The sequence below is a fragment of the Mustela erminea genome, chromosome 7 (genome assembly GCF_009829155.1).
Source record: "Mustela erminea isolate mMusErm1 chromosome 7, mMusErm1.Pri, whole genome shotgun sequence".
NCBI lineage: Eukaryota > Metazoa > Chordata > Mammalia > Carnivora > Mustelidae > Mustela > Mustela erminea.
The window spans coordinates 107,636,300-107,650,552 of NC_045620.1; the positions used below are offsets into that span (position 1 = coordinate 107,636,300).

Consider the following 14,253-nt stretch of genomic DNA (forward strand, 5'->3'; position numbering starts at 1 on the left):
TTAGAGACAACACCATACAGAACAACTTTGTGGACTTTTTGGTGCACTTGTTCAATACTTTCTTTAGAATAAAGTTATAAAAGTTGACTATCTTCGGTCAAAGTTTCTGTGAAATTTTGATTCACATCACCAAATTGCACTCCGATAAGATTTTACCATTCTCACCCAAGTCGTGTGTGTTTCCCTCTGCCCCTCTACCTTTTGCCAATCATTTCAGATGAGGCAGAAGGATGAAAGTTTGAGGGCATTCGTATCTGACATTCTTCTTTTTCTCAGTAAGAGAAGAGAAGAGATCCTGGCCCGAGCTCAGAATGAAGGACTCAGGGGTAAGACAGGCCCAAGGAGGGTGGCGGAGGTGAGAAGGATCAAAGTGAGAAGGTTCAGAGCTGCTGCTGTGGGAAAAATTAAGCCGTGAATGGGAATAGGTGAGACCTGATGATGGTTTATCCAATTGTGTTTTTCTTACTTGCTTTAGGACAATCTCCTTTGTTCTGGAGGTGCCTTAATGAGGATTTCTGTTCTTAATTTTAGAAAGAGAATTGGGTGGACAATTCAGTTTAACTACAAAAGCATTAATTTAGTGCCTGTTATGTGCTGATTACAAGGCATGCCAAAGTAAGGAGAACTTGGGCCCCCATCCTAAGCTGCTCCTGTCCAACAGCAGATACAGACCTGTTGTTAGTCAAGAATCACAATGCTGTGTAATCCAGGGCTGACAGAGAGAAGGAAAGGTTGCAGTTGTAACACCGAAGAAAGAGTAGCTTCTTTATATAGGAGAGCCATGCTCTGAGAGAAGGCTTAGCAGGGAGGCCAGGTCTGAGTCCAGGTTTTTTTTTTTTCCCCCCTGAAGATTTTATTTATCTGAGAGAGAGAGAGAACAAGTGGGAGGGGTAGAGGGAGACAGAGAATCTGAAGCAGACTCCAGGGGCCCATAAGTCTCTCCGTTCTCCGTTTTCATCATCTTTCCTTCTTCTCACTGTCTCAGAGGAATCTTCACTGTTTATTTTTGGGGAGTGTAGAGGAAGGGTGATGCTTTGCTCTCACTCAAGATGTCCCTCCTAAATATTTTAATCTTGCCCAGACATCAAAGCTTGTATTTTTCCTTTTCTCCCTATCACATCCTTCCCTTGCGGCAGAAGCTACTTGCTTGTTTAGTTGGGATCGAGCGTGGGGCGTGGGGGCAGCAGGGAGCTCCTGGGAGGAAACCCGTTGGTCATTACCTCCAGAATGTTTCCTGCTGTGTTTTAGTAGTTGGTCCTGAGGCCACCACCCACATGGTAGCTCAGAGGCTACCTGCAAGTAATGTCGTAAATGAAAATCACTTGGGGACCCATCTTGCAAATGAGATCTCCAAGGTGGCAATTTATATTCCCAAAATGAAAATAAGCATGAGGCTGTGTGAACGAAGCATGGCCTGGGTTTCACAGAACCTTTTGTTTTTCTCGAGCAGTTGGTGGGAGACTCTGATTTAGGACCCCACTGTGGTTACATGTCCCAGTCTCTGTGCCTCGGGTCTCTGATCATTTAGTTTTGCCTGCACTGTCAGCCCATTTCAGGGAAGGATGAATTTTGGAGGAGTTGGTGTCCTAAGAAGCGGGGGCCTCACAGAGAGGGAGTGTCATGTTAGCCTGGGGTCCCAGACTCTGTTGTGTCCAGCTGACACAGAAGGGATCCCAGCCCGAGCCAGACAGCAACTTTCATTCAGCCTCGAGCCACATGCTGACTTGGTATCCTCCTTGGGCTGCTGCCCGTGATAGGTTCCAGGGGAGAGGCTAGTATGACCCACAACTGGGAGAGGAACTCACTGGGCACGAGAGGAACTCACGGGAGGCAGAGGGCGAGGAGAGAGAGAATGAGGGTTGTGAGAAACTGCTGAGCAGAGAGGATGGCTGATGAAAATTACAAAGTCTGATAATCTTTCCTCTTCACAACTTTTCATCTGAAGCATGAAGTGTAATCAGATATTTGAAGAGCCTAGAGAAACAAATGAAAAAAAAAAAACCCAATGTAAGAGCAGAAAATGGAATCTGGGGGCAGGTGCGGCATCTGTATTATTATTACAGTGAAGACAGATATTGGAACTGGCTGTGAGATTGGTTTTGGAAATCCTGTTCTGTTGCTATGGGGTAAACAGGGCCCTGGGGAAAAACTGCTTTTCATTTCCTGAGATAGGAAGGGTAGGAACGGGGTGGGAGGAAGTGGTCATGAATCCCTGGAGACAGCAGTATCCGAGCCCTCCTCAGCCAGGATGTTGGGTTGAAACCAGATGGCCAGTAGGTCACGACAAAGGACACCCGTCAGTGGAAGGGCACGTCCTGGGCCAGGGCTTCCCACGTCTGGTGTCAACACACGGGCGGTCAGGAATGGCGGTCGGTCAGTCTTTCTTGAGCTCCTGCTGTGTGCTCGGTGAGTGTGTTGTGGCACACAACCTAGGCCGTTCTCATCGTATCCCAAGTGAATGCCATTCCTTGGAGCGTGTCCCAGTTATTTATTGTTGCATGACAAACCACCACAAAACTTAGCTTTTATAAAAGCAACAATTTATGATAATTGCTCATATTCTTGTGAATTGATGGGGCTTGGTTGGGTGGTTCTCACTGAGGGTTTTTCATCTGGTTTCAGTCAGATGTCTCTGGGACTGCAGTTCTCTGAAGGCTCAGTGGGGCTGGGCGTTTGAGGTGGTTCACTCATGCGACTGGCTGTCCACTTGGGACTCAGCCAGGGGCCATGGACTTACACATCGCTTCTCCGTGTGACTCGAGTTTCTCACAGCATGTTGACTGGGCTCTGAAGAGGGAGGGAGTGTCCTAAAAGCAAGTGTTCAAGAGGTCCCAGCATTATGACGTGGTCTTGCAGGTCTAAGAATGTCATTTCTACTGAGTTCTGTTGGTCAAGTCCAGGTTCAAGAGAAGGGAATTAGACTCTACCTCTAAATGCGAGAGTGACATGCAGGAACAGGGAGGTAAGGAATTGATGGTGAACTCTTGGGAGGCAAGCTACCAGTCCCACTACGTAGGGCCACTTAGAAGAGTCCTGTGCTTGGTCCAATGCTCTGTTGTCATCATCTTGTAATTTTTAATCATTGTTAACAAGGAGCTCCTCTTTGCATTTTGCAACAGGCCTTGCAAATTAGGTAGCTTGTCCAGTGTAAGCCACATTGTGAAGTATTTGAGCAGCATGGTGAGGGGTAGGCTTGTGCTGGGCTCTGTGCTCTGCAGATGGGGCTCCTGCCCGTGGAGAACTTGCAGACTAGGTGAGGATAGGAGACTTACAGGAAACACTGAAGCTAGTGAACGACAATGTCTGAGCAGAAATTAGGCTGTGGTTCCCAAAGGAGGGCCAAGATGGCATTGGGGAGGTTCTTCTTCTTCTTCTTCTTCTTTTTTCTTTTTAAGATTTTATTTATTTACGTATTTGTCAGAGAAAGAAAGAGAGAGCACAAGCAGGCAGAGAGTTAGGCAGAGGCAGAGAGAGAAGCAGGCTCCCTGCTGAGCAAGGAGCCAGATGTGGGACTCGATCCCAGGACTCTGGGATCATGACCTGAGTCGAAGACATTGGCTTAACCAACTGAGAGACCCAGGTATCCCGGGGAGGTTCCTCTTATTTTGCTTATTGTCTTGGGTGATATTTAGACTCTTAACCCATGTTGGGTAAAGCCTTCCTTCTCTTCTAGGAATTTTAGAAATGTCCTCTTACTCTTCCCACTGGGCCTTGTCCCTTACCCTTATTCCTAGGACTCTTGTGTTAAAGGCTTTGCATGGAGGGGCTTTCCATCTGAGGACCGGCTCCTAGGGTGGGGATAAGGGAGAAGGGGAGACGCAGAGGCACATGAACCTAAAGCCCAGCTCAAGCTTAAAATCTTGAGTCACTGGAAGATGCCAGAAGGAAGCTGGGCCAAAGGTGGTTAGATTTTGGGGGAGGCGATGGAGGGAAGAGAAGAGGGAGCTCTCTGGTCTCCCCTGGGAGCATGGTGCGTTCTCTGGTGCCCTGGACAATACCTCCCTCTTAGACCTCAGGCAGATGCCTCACCATTCAGCAAAGCACAGGGCATTCCTTTTTTTTTCCCCCAGGGTAGGAAATGGCTCAGAGGCCTGGACCCAGCCCAGCCCCTAATTAGGGCACAAAGACAGACAGCCCCTGAGGGAGGGTGCCACCTCTTTACAAACACTGCCCAGTTTCCTCCAGGGGGATCTTCCTGCTGTGATGAGTGTACAAGATAACCTTCTGTGTGTACACACTAACAGGGCATCAGAGGCTAATGATTTATTTCTATCTTTGTAAGGCTGGGAGGTCTAAGGAGGGCACTGCTCCCTGGGAAGGCGGTTCCAGGATTTCCCTAAAACAGAGACACATGCGACTGGCCCATCCAAGGCCTGGTCAGTCATCGTTCTTAGCTGGTCAACTGCCTATTTGCCCTTGACCTTGGTGGGCTGCTCTACAGGATCTACATTTCCCAGTCTCTTTGCCTTTTAGCTTCCAGGGAAGTTCACTCAATGCGGGGGTTGGGGTGGTTGGGGTGGTCCTTGGCAGAAGATGAGAAGAAGGAAGGAGGGGGAAAGGTGGGGCATTTCTTTCTCTCTGCTTCCTTTGGTGTCTTCAGGAGAATCTAGATTTTTCATGGCTCCAGCTCTTATCAGATGACCCCTCTCTCTGTGGTTGCAGTTCCCACTGGACAGGCTTTCTCACTTTTCTTTCTTTCTCTGGCCCTAGAGTGGAAGTGGCTTCCTCCCTTGCTCCTGTCTGGATTGTCTTATCATCCCTGCGTGGCTTCTTAGCTCTTCATCACTAGGTATCGATTATGTTTCCTCCAACATCTATCTCTGGTCATCTAATCCCTGGAGGTAAGGAAGGGTCCTGTGACCCTGGCTCCGGTTGGAGTCTACAAACCTTAGCTCCAGGTGGGTCCAAATGTTATGCACACCAGTAACCATATTCTAATCCTGAGAGCAAACTGAGAAGGCAGTTGGCCGGTTCCCACCAAGTCCTGGTCCCTAGTGCTCCTTGGACCACCTGGCTCAGTTTGAAGAGGCCCAGCCATGGCAGGGAAAGGCATAGTATGGCTGATGTGCACAGAGGCTGGGGTGGGGGTGAGGTGTGCTCCGGTGACTGCTTTCCACCCTTATGAGGTCCTCTCATCTGGTGCCCACTTTCACTCTTTGTGCTTTTACGCTTTGGTAGCTAGTGACTAAGAGTATGTGTGTGGGTTGAGAAATAGTATAAAAGTTAGCTCAGGTGCCCATGTAGATGCACAGTGTGAGGCCATCTAGCCTACATGGATGAATACGAATTAGGTTTCCGTATCTGTAGGGATGTGGGTCCAGCACAGACAAACCTTAAGCATGGTTCCCAAGGTCACTTGGTCTCTAAGACAAAGTCTTTAGGGTCACTGGTAAGACATGGGTCTAGAACAGAGTTGAGGAAGCAGTTGTTACCTGGGCCTAAGAAAGAGACACATGGGAGCCGAAACCAAGGCAGGAGCTATGGGGACCTTTCCTTCCTTGTTTGGGGTCCAGCTCCCTCCAACGGTGTTGATGACTCAGCTCCCTCCACTGAGTACATGGCAGAAGCCTGTGGCCAAGTCATTTGCCAGATGACGGGGGAGCTGGGCTTTCTATTATAAAAAAAAAAGCCTGACCCTATCTATTTTGGTTCTTCCTCATTAGCAAGTAGGATTTGGGACAGAAAACCAACAAACAAAGGGGCAAGAATCAGGAAAACCAGTGCAGGAGCTGGACAGAGAAAGAGAGAGAGAGAGAAGTTGCCCCATGATGACCTTCAGCTTCTCCCGCCTGCATTCCCCTTGTGGGGAGAGCCCAATCTCAGGCCAGCCCTGAAGGCTGTACTGAGGAGCCTGGCCTGGGCCCAGGGGTCAGGGGTCAGGGGTCCGGCTGGACCACAGTAGGACCTGCTCATGCAGGTCTTCTCTCCTTCTGAAGCCTGGAGACCAACCTCTGGCGATGCCCCTCTCCCTTCTTTTTCTGGGCCTGCAGCCTTGTCTCAATAATCTGTCTGGGGCCCTGCTTTATTCTCCCTGGCCTCTTCCCCACTAGATCCAGCCTCTGGTAGGGCTGGGATCTGTGGAGGGAACTTCACGATGCTGCGTGCCTGCTTAGATTTCAGAATACTCCTCTGGAATTGCCCATTGCTGTGGCCCATCTGCTGGTCGGGACACCCTGTTACCAAATGCGGGAAGATCTGCCACTCCCCTCCCCAGCTGCCCACGGTTGCCGGGCTGCCACCTGCTGTGTGTTTCCACACCCTTGCACACTGCATTCTGCCTGTCACTCTGGATGGCTGCCCAGCAGCTGCAGCTGAGACTGTCCTGCCAGCACCTTCCGCAGCCCGATGGGTGGTCCTGTCCGGTCCTGGCCCTCCCAGCTGGCCTCATCTTGCTGCGTGTGCTGAGCTGCATCTGGCTGAACACACTGCTCGAGTAGCCTGGATGGGCCCGGCCACCTTGACCTCTAGAGAGATGGGCATCCTTACTCAGGACTTCTCGGAGAGGGTCAGGTGTGGAACCCAACAGTATAAGACAATAATGGTGACGACAGCTCATGTTTTTTGAGGACTTACGAAGTGACAAGCTCAGTGATTTACCCACTGGATGTATACCTCACAACTACCCTGTAAAATAAGGATTATTATGTCCCCATTCCACAGATGAAGAAACCAAGGCTGCATGATATGAATGAATCCATGTGAAGGTCCCACAGGGCATAATTTATGAAGTGAAGATTAGGCACTTTTCCTTTTTGGTTCTGTTTTTTGGGCACCAGGAAGAAAAAAAAAATAGGAGAGGACGTTTTTAGCCTTAAGACCCAAGAAACAGAAGAGAGGAGAATGGACTGGACATAGGGTAGCACAGGGTAGGCAAATGAATAGACCATCCTCCTTGTCTAGATGAAGGTGGCAAGGTGACACGGGATCAGGAACTTTCCTTCAAAAGGTATGGGTTGTAAATAATTGCCTGTCCTGTTTTTGGAAGACGTTGGCCCCCAGTGGGGGAGAATCTGCATTTGCACTGGCTTCTGCCACCAGCTTCTGCTCCTCTTAGGAACACAAGATCCCCTATGTCCTACTGCACTCTACAGGCTGTGATGGGATCCAGCAACAGGGTTATAGCTGCAAAATGGATCAGGCTTTGTAGGCTCCCATGGTTAGTCTTGGGGTCCTACCATCATCTCAACTGCCCAAATTGTCATTTTCAGATAGTCCAAAACATTCAAGAGTAAATTCTGCCTTTTGGTGTTGCCAATTAGGGAGCTGTTTTGAAGGGGCCCCTGTGATGAAGAATCCCACTGTGAGGGTGCCATGAGGGCCCATAGAGCCCAGGCAGGATCCGAGTTACACAGGTGTGCCCCACATGGTAGGCTGTGTGTGCAGCTGCCTGGGTTCTGGAACCTGCGGGGTCCTCCGTGCTTGGAATAGTCTGGATCTGCTGACTTGGCAAAAATGGGGGTGGGGGTTGGTTCCCATCTGGAGGGGGAGGGAAGGAGCTCCCGGTGGCCGGGCCGTGGAGGGGTTTGCCAGCTTTGCCCGTAGCCCTGAGCTCCCCCTTCTTTCCCCTCAACCACAAGAACAGCGTAATTCTCCTCACGTTACAAGTAAACATCTGGCAGCATCTGCCATGCTCAAAATAAACCAAGAACTAATAGGAGGCTTTTGTAACCACAACAGGTCCTGGATAGGGGAGGAAGGGGTGGTTCACTGTGTGTAAGCCAAAGCTGGCTACTTGCGGAGCCTCGACTCCTTTGTTTCTTGACGGGTGGTTAATTAGTCGATCAGTGCACGAGCTCCTAGAGGGGCCTGCTGGTACAATTTGCCATGGCTTTCGGGGCAGCTCCCAAGGACATCACATGAACCTTGTGGGGCCAGCTGGTCCATGGCACAGGAGGGACTGGGAATGATGGTCAGTCCTGAGGAGTTAGCTGCCCCTTGCTACACGTCCGGGGTCAAATTACCCAAGGACCTGGGAAGAGGGAGAGAACAGTGTGGCAAACCAGTGGGGTCACTGCAGGGAAAAGGGCCATATTCTGGAAGCAGAGCCTACCTGGGTCAACCCTTTGAAGCTGGTAATGCATCTTGGAAGACACGACAATATACATAGTGACTTCTCAAGTCTGATCGACAAGCTGGAAGCAGCCCGGGTCTGGCTGGCAGCCATCTGACAGCTCTGACGGGGCTCTGGGATGAAACTGGCCATATTCAAATGGCATCGAATCCACTCCTCCTAGCCTGCTAAGTGTAAGCGACAGACAGAAAAACAAATTAATATCACAAATGTCACCGACTTTCACGGTCTGGCAAGAGAAAGGCTTCCAGCCAGGGATGGGCTCACAAGCCTTCAGAATTCTGAGGACTACTATCCTTCATCACCCCCATCAAACAGCCAGAAGTGGTGTAGGGCTCACTGGAGAAGAGTGAGCAGGAGCACACGGGGAAGGTCCAGGTGCCTGAATGCTCAGAGATCAGGCAGCTGGCTGTAACCTCAGAAAAGGGTTTTATGCTAAAGGTTACAAACTGGCTGCCAGCTGGCTGAATCCAGCTTGTAGACATGTATTAGAAGGCCCACAAATATCTTTATTTTTTAATTTGAATGAGAGGCCAAAATGTGCAAATCAGGAGAATCACACACACACCAAACAAACAAACAAAAACTAAAAAAGAAGAAAAAACCCTCATAGTCCCCTGAAATACCTATGCACTCAGGCCCAAGTTCTCCAGATGGCACCAGGCAACACAACTCCCTTCCCTCCCTGCTGGCTTCTACAGTCATTTGTGATTTCAACCCTAGTATTAAGCCATCAAGCACGTTTTATGGATCAGGGAGTTAGTAGGGCTGACTTTCCAAAAGTCCAATTTAAACGAAGGTTATATAACAAAATGGAAGAGAGATTTTGCTCCTACTTTAGGTGAAAAGATTGAGCTACTCCTTTAATCCACTGAAACAATTACCTAATTAAAATCATTTTTTTTTATTAGGCAACATCACAACATGCAAGAAAAGTTTGAAAGTTTAAAAAAATGCTAATTGGATTGTCCTCCTTGCAAAATTTTTCATCGTGTGCATTCCTTTCAGTCTTTTTTTCACACACATTTTTCCATAGTTTCATATGTGGGTGTGCATCCTGCTTTTTTCATCGACCACTGTAATTTACATATTTTACCCCATTGCTTTCTAATCCGGATTTTTTGTTATTCTAAATAACATCTGCCTGCATTTGGATCTTTTTGTATTTTGAAGTATTTGCTCAGAATATAGTTTCAGAAGTAGCATGAATGGGATATATCTATATCTATATCTATATATAAAAACAGCTTGCAAATTAAAGAGTTAACCTGGAAATTCCTAACCCACAAGTACTTTACATGAGTCTCTTCATCTTGGCAAATCATTGGAGAGGTTGTAGGGGAAAAAAAGTTCATTTCAGCATCTGTGATAGGATTGTGGGTAATTAAAAAAAAAAAAATTCAGCATGTGAAGTCCATTCCGGGAATAGCACTATCTTGAGACCCAAGTCAAATAGTACTAAATGTGCTAAGCAGAGGCCCTTGTTTAAAGAAGAAACTCATTTGCTCTTAATAGTTGCAAAATGCCACATAGCTCGACGATGGAGTCAGAAGACTCCGCAGATCATGAAAGCCTGGTTCACAACGATAGGGGAGGCCAAGCTACAAGACAAACTGTCTTTCCCCATTAAAGCATCTTTGTGCCCTAAGTACGAGAGTCATTTCTTAGAACAATAGCTGCCTTTAAAATTTTTTATTGATGGGAGAAAAAAAAAAAAAAGCTAAACAGGACCAGAACGTTTAAAGGTATTTTATATCCTATAAACAACCTAAAGAGGGGTGTAAACAAGGTGATACGTCATAAAATGAAATGTGATACAGATAACCTTACCACTGTCTTCTGCAAGAGTTCAGACGACTAACGGCGCCTTAGATCTCTGAGTCGTGGAAAGCAAGCACACTGTATTTTCGTTTTGCCTACATGTCTGTGTCCAAGGAATTCAGGAGACTGACCTGATGGAAGGGCAGGACGAAAGGAGAGTCTCTTCTCACAACTGGCCTCCTCCGTGCAGAAGAGCCTCAGGGTGCCCCAGGGGCTTCTGGGAAATGGCGCCCAGGTTTTGTTCCCATGCCAAGCCAGTCGGCAGCACCTCTCAGGGCGGGATTATGGAGCACTTGAGCAAGTCCCACCTCCTGTGGAAAGGCAGCCTGTCTTCGGTGAGGAGAAATCGTGCCTCCCTAATCTACTAGAGCCCTTTGAAGGGCCAAGTAAGTGTATGGAGAAGGGGGAAACAGTAGACACACTCTGTTTACACTTTCACGAAGCTTCTGACAGCCTCCACCCCAGAGCCTGTTGAGTCGCCATGGGAAGGAAGGAATGTCTGGGGACCATAAGGAACTGGCTTAGAGATAAGAAATACGGAGTAAGGATAAATAAGCCTCTCTCTGAATGGAGAAGTGTTAATGGTAGGGCTTCTCTTGGGGGGGGTGTACCGATGCTCCTGAGGGTCCCAGTTAACCCAGTTAACTTGCCTCTAGTGACTTGAGATGGGACCATCAGGCGCTCGGCTTTCCTGAAGCCATATGCGTGCATCAGCCTCCTTGCCCTAACCTCATAGCTCCTCCCTCGCCTCGTTGAGCTTGTGACAGCTCTAGTGACGTTTTTGTGACATCTCTAGTGACATCGTGAGGTCCTGAAAGGCAGGGGCATGTCTGATAATTCAGTATTCATGGCAGTGATTAGCACTTAAGAAACATTTTGTGACCTGAGCCCTCGAGAAGGGGGGAGCTGTACATTGAAATTGCCTGGCTTGCCAGTGATGTCCTCCCCCTGGAGAAATCTCAGCCAGAAGCTGTAAGTAATCTGCAGAAGACTCGGGAGACTGGTGAGTAGTCTGATGTTTAGCACGGGCAAGGGCCAGTTGAGAAAGGCATTAGATGAAAAATAACTCAAATACACTTTGTTTTTATGATACCTTTTTTGTTTTTATTATACATACATAACTGTTTTATTATACATTATACATTTTATTATATATACATATACCTATGTAATATATATGTATATAATATATAATATGTGTATATGCACATATTCTACATTATACATTTTATTATACATCACACAGGGAATACATATAGATGTATGTTGGTGTCTATATCACTTTTGAGAAGAGTAGTATAAACTGTACTATTGAGGGTGACAGAAGCTCTCAGTGATAGCCCAAGGAAGAGTTTTGGGCCCCTATAATCCAGTGCTGCTTAACCTATTTTCATGATTGCCCCCTCCCTTACCAAGTCCTTTTGTGGATACTTTTATCCTAATTGTACCACCCCATGAAATTTTAATAGCTTGGATATACCGTGTATCTGTTTATATACTGTGGACCTTTGGAGAGCCCCCAGCCAGTGGGATTTCTAAGATTTTTTCATGTCCCAAGAGCCCAATTTGGTCTCCCTGGGGACGATCACAGCCCTCATAAGAATGCAGGCTGTCGAGGACTCCCTGACGGTTAGGGACCTCACATCAAGGTCCCTCTGGCTTCAGGTGGGTTTGTCCAGTGGAGAGCTCCACAGGAGATGCGGATGGGGCAGAGGGGTGGGGAGGAGAGTAACACAAGAGAATATATTCATCTGGCTCCCGCCTTGTGAGGCCACCCCGCCTGGCTGTGTTTTTTGGTCACTTGACTCCTAGGTTCTCTGGGTTCTGGTAACAGATTATATTCCCTTCCCTTGGGAGGGGTTCATAATGGCTCTACTGCTACTGGCCCCAAGTTATGGCACTATCCCTCGGGGTTCCCCTGTACCTACATGTTTATAAATCTATCTTATGTTCAGTGTGCTTTCCTGTTCCTGTGGGGACCCTGGATGAGAGATGGGGAGGTCTTATCACTATACGTCAGAAGAAGACCCTGGAGTTGGGAGGAGGCCAGCAGAGGTAGGTGAGTGATGGAGGGTGGGAGGTGAGGTAGGACTGGGCAGGAGGACAAGGGGTTACAGTCCTAAAAAAGGAGGCTGAGATGGGCCTTGTTCTGATTTATGGAGTGGGGTGAGAGAATGAACTCTTGGATATGGTCATTGGGGATCCTCTAGAACTTGAGAGGTAATTTTAGGAAATAGTGTGGTCGCTGTCTTTCCCATAGTTGGGATATATCTCGCACTTTCTCCACCTGATGGTGTAGCATTGGCCTGGATTCACAAAGAAGTTACCAGGGGAAATGGAAGTCCTGTATGATAGGCCTCAAAGGCGCCCTTTAAAAATGTTGAGCTCTTTGGGGAACACCCTCAGTCTTACGGAATGAGCCAGAGAGGGAGAGCTTGTTTCCTTAAATTGCCTTGTGGGTTTTCTATTAAAGGCAGGTGTATGTCGGTCTGGGAATCCTTCCTAAGGGAAGTGCAGTTCTGAGACATCACTGATCTGGGTTCCGGAGGACCCTGTGCTCCCACGTGAGACAGTGGGGAGAGGGGCAGGAACACAGGTTTTCAGAGGCTAACATCCTGGTTCTTTATCTTCTGGGCCATCCCCTGCTTCAGAGCTGCCATGGGGATTAGATGAGAAAGTGCACCTAAAGGCAGCCTGGCCCTCTTCCTAGCAGACTGAGTAGTCTCATGCTTCAAGTCTACCAAGTCCTTTTCCGGCTCTGCCCCTGGGAGCAGGGGGCAACCAAGCTTTACATGCTTGGGCTCCAGACGCCAGAGAGTGAAAGCAGGAAGCCGTTGTCATGGATGGCGGGCGGGTGGGCACATTATCCTGAGGCCTCCTAATCCCATTTTCTGCTTTCATGTTAATCCTCTTCCTCCTGTCTGCCACACACTCAACTCCCAGGGCACTGACCCGGAGAGCCCAGCTCCACCTCCTCCCAGCAACCGCAGTGCTCCCCATCGGGGGTGCTGGAGGTGGGGCATGGGGACAGCCCGGCTGTGCCTCAGTCCTCCCCAGCCCACCTGGACAGTCTTCCTGGCCAGGTCACAGGTGAACACTGAAGGCTCAGCTCACTCAAAGCAACGACAGATCAACCAGTACTTCCTGAACACTGAGTGTTTGCAGACACTGACGGAGACGTTTACTTACATGATTTCATTTGGTTCCCATAACACTCCTGTGAAGCACATATTATTTATCTGAAATTTGCTGATGAGGAGATGGAGGCTTGGGGAGTTGTCACAGCCCAGATGACACAGAGAGCAAAAACTCACGACACATTCCTCCAGAGCCTCTTGGGGGATCAGTCCCACGTGACCCCTCTCTTGTTGTTTCCTACTTGCCCACCCCTGGAAGGACCTACCTCTGGCTTCCCTCTTCTGGAAATGTCACCTGAGGCTTCAGTTGGGTGAGTGTATTTCTCTCAGACACGATGCCCCGGGGATCACTGGCTGCGCAGCAGAGCGGAAAGAACATAGACTTTGGGGACGGGGGTGTGGTTCTGGCTTCCGCAGGAAGGGGACAAGATGTACCCAGGAACTGAACGTTTTCCAGGGAGACAGGTGGCTACATGGTAAATGGCCATCTGGGTGGAGGGATGATTTTGCCTCAGGCTTCTTACTCACTGTCCCCCTCCTTTTCAGGGCACTCTGTCAGGTCTCCATTCCCAGCTGCGAATCCCTTTTCTCTACTCAGCAGGACTGAAACTGGCCATTTTTGTCCCCAGATTTCTAGGTTCTGAGGCAAGTTTCACTCGCCGAGGAAGAAGCGATCCACCATCCCCTCAGCCGCCTGTGCCTGAGTCTTTCTGAAAAAGTTAAATGTGCTCTGGAGCTCCGTTTAAAAAAAAAAAATGTATTTATTTATTTAGATTTTCTTTATTTGAGAGAGAAAGAGCACAAGTGAGAGAAAGCAAAAGACTGGGGGGGGGGGCAGAGGGAGAGGGAGAGGCAGGCTCCCTGCTGAGCAAGGAGCCTGAGGGTTTCTAATCCAGGACACTAGAATCATGACCAGAGCTGAAGGCAGATGTGTAACTGATCGAGCCACCCAGGAGCCCCTGGACCTCCATTTCAGTTTGTCACCCACTCCAAGTAAGCAAGGGCTCCCCAAGTTTCACGTGGATTGCTCTTGCTGTGACTCTCCCCTCTGGGACAGGCTTGGAAGTTAGGGTGAGATTTGAATGCTTACCAAATCCCTTACTAGCTGTCTGTCATCTAGGCTTCAGTTTTCAGGTCCGTAAAATGGGATTGACAATTATACCTTGCTGAGGCCAGAACCTGCCCCTCTCCTTGGGCCACTTCTAGAAACTTCTAGAGCCTAGA

General features: G+C 48.6%; 1 long non-coding RNA gene across 7 annotated transcripts; it reads right to left on the reverse strand.

Moving 5' to 3' along the window:
- Positions 1–1,155: 1,155 nt before the first annotated feature.
- On the reverse strand, positions 1,156–10,162 carry LOC116595969. Of its 7 annotated transcripts, none has more exons than XR_004287940.1 (4): positions 9,902–10,162; positions 9,365–9,434; positions 8,051–8,235; positions 1,156–1,974 (listed from the first exon to the last, which is right to left on the reverse strand). It is a non-coding gene; the product is annotated as an uncharacterized LOC116595969 (long non-coding RNA). The 7 variants fall into 7 exon arrangements; XR_004287939.1 differs by having other exon boundaries at positions 8,051–8,238; XR_004287942.1 differs by having other exon boundaries at positions 9,370–9,434; positions 9,902–10,161.
- Positions 10,163–14,253: the final 4,091 nt, after the last annotated feature.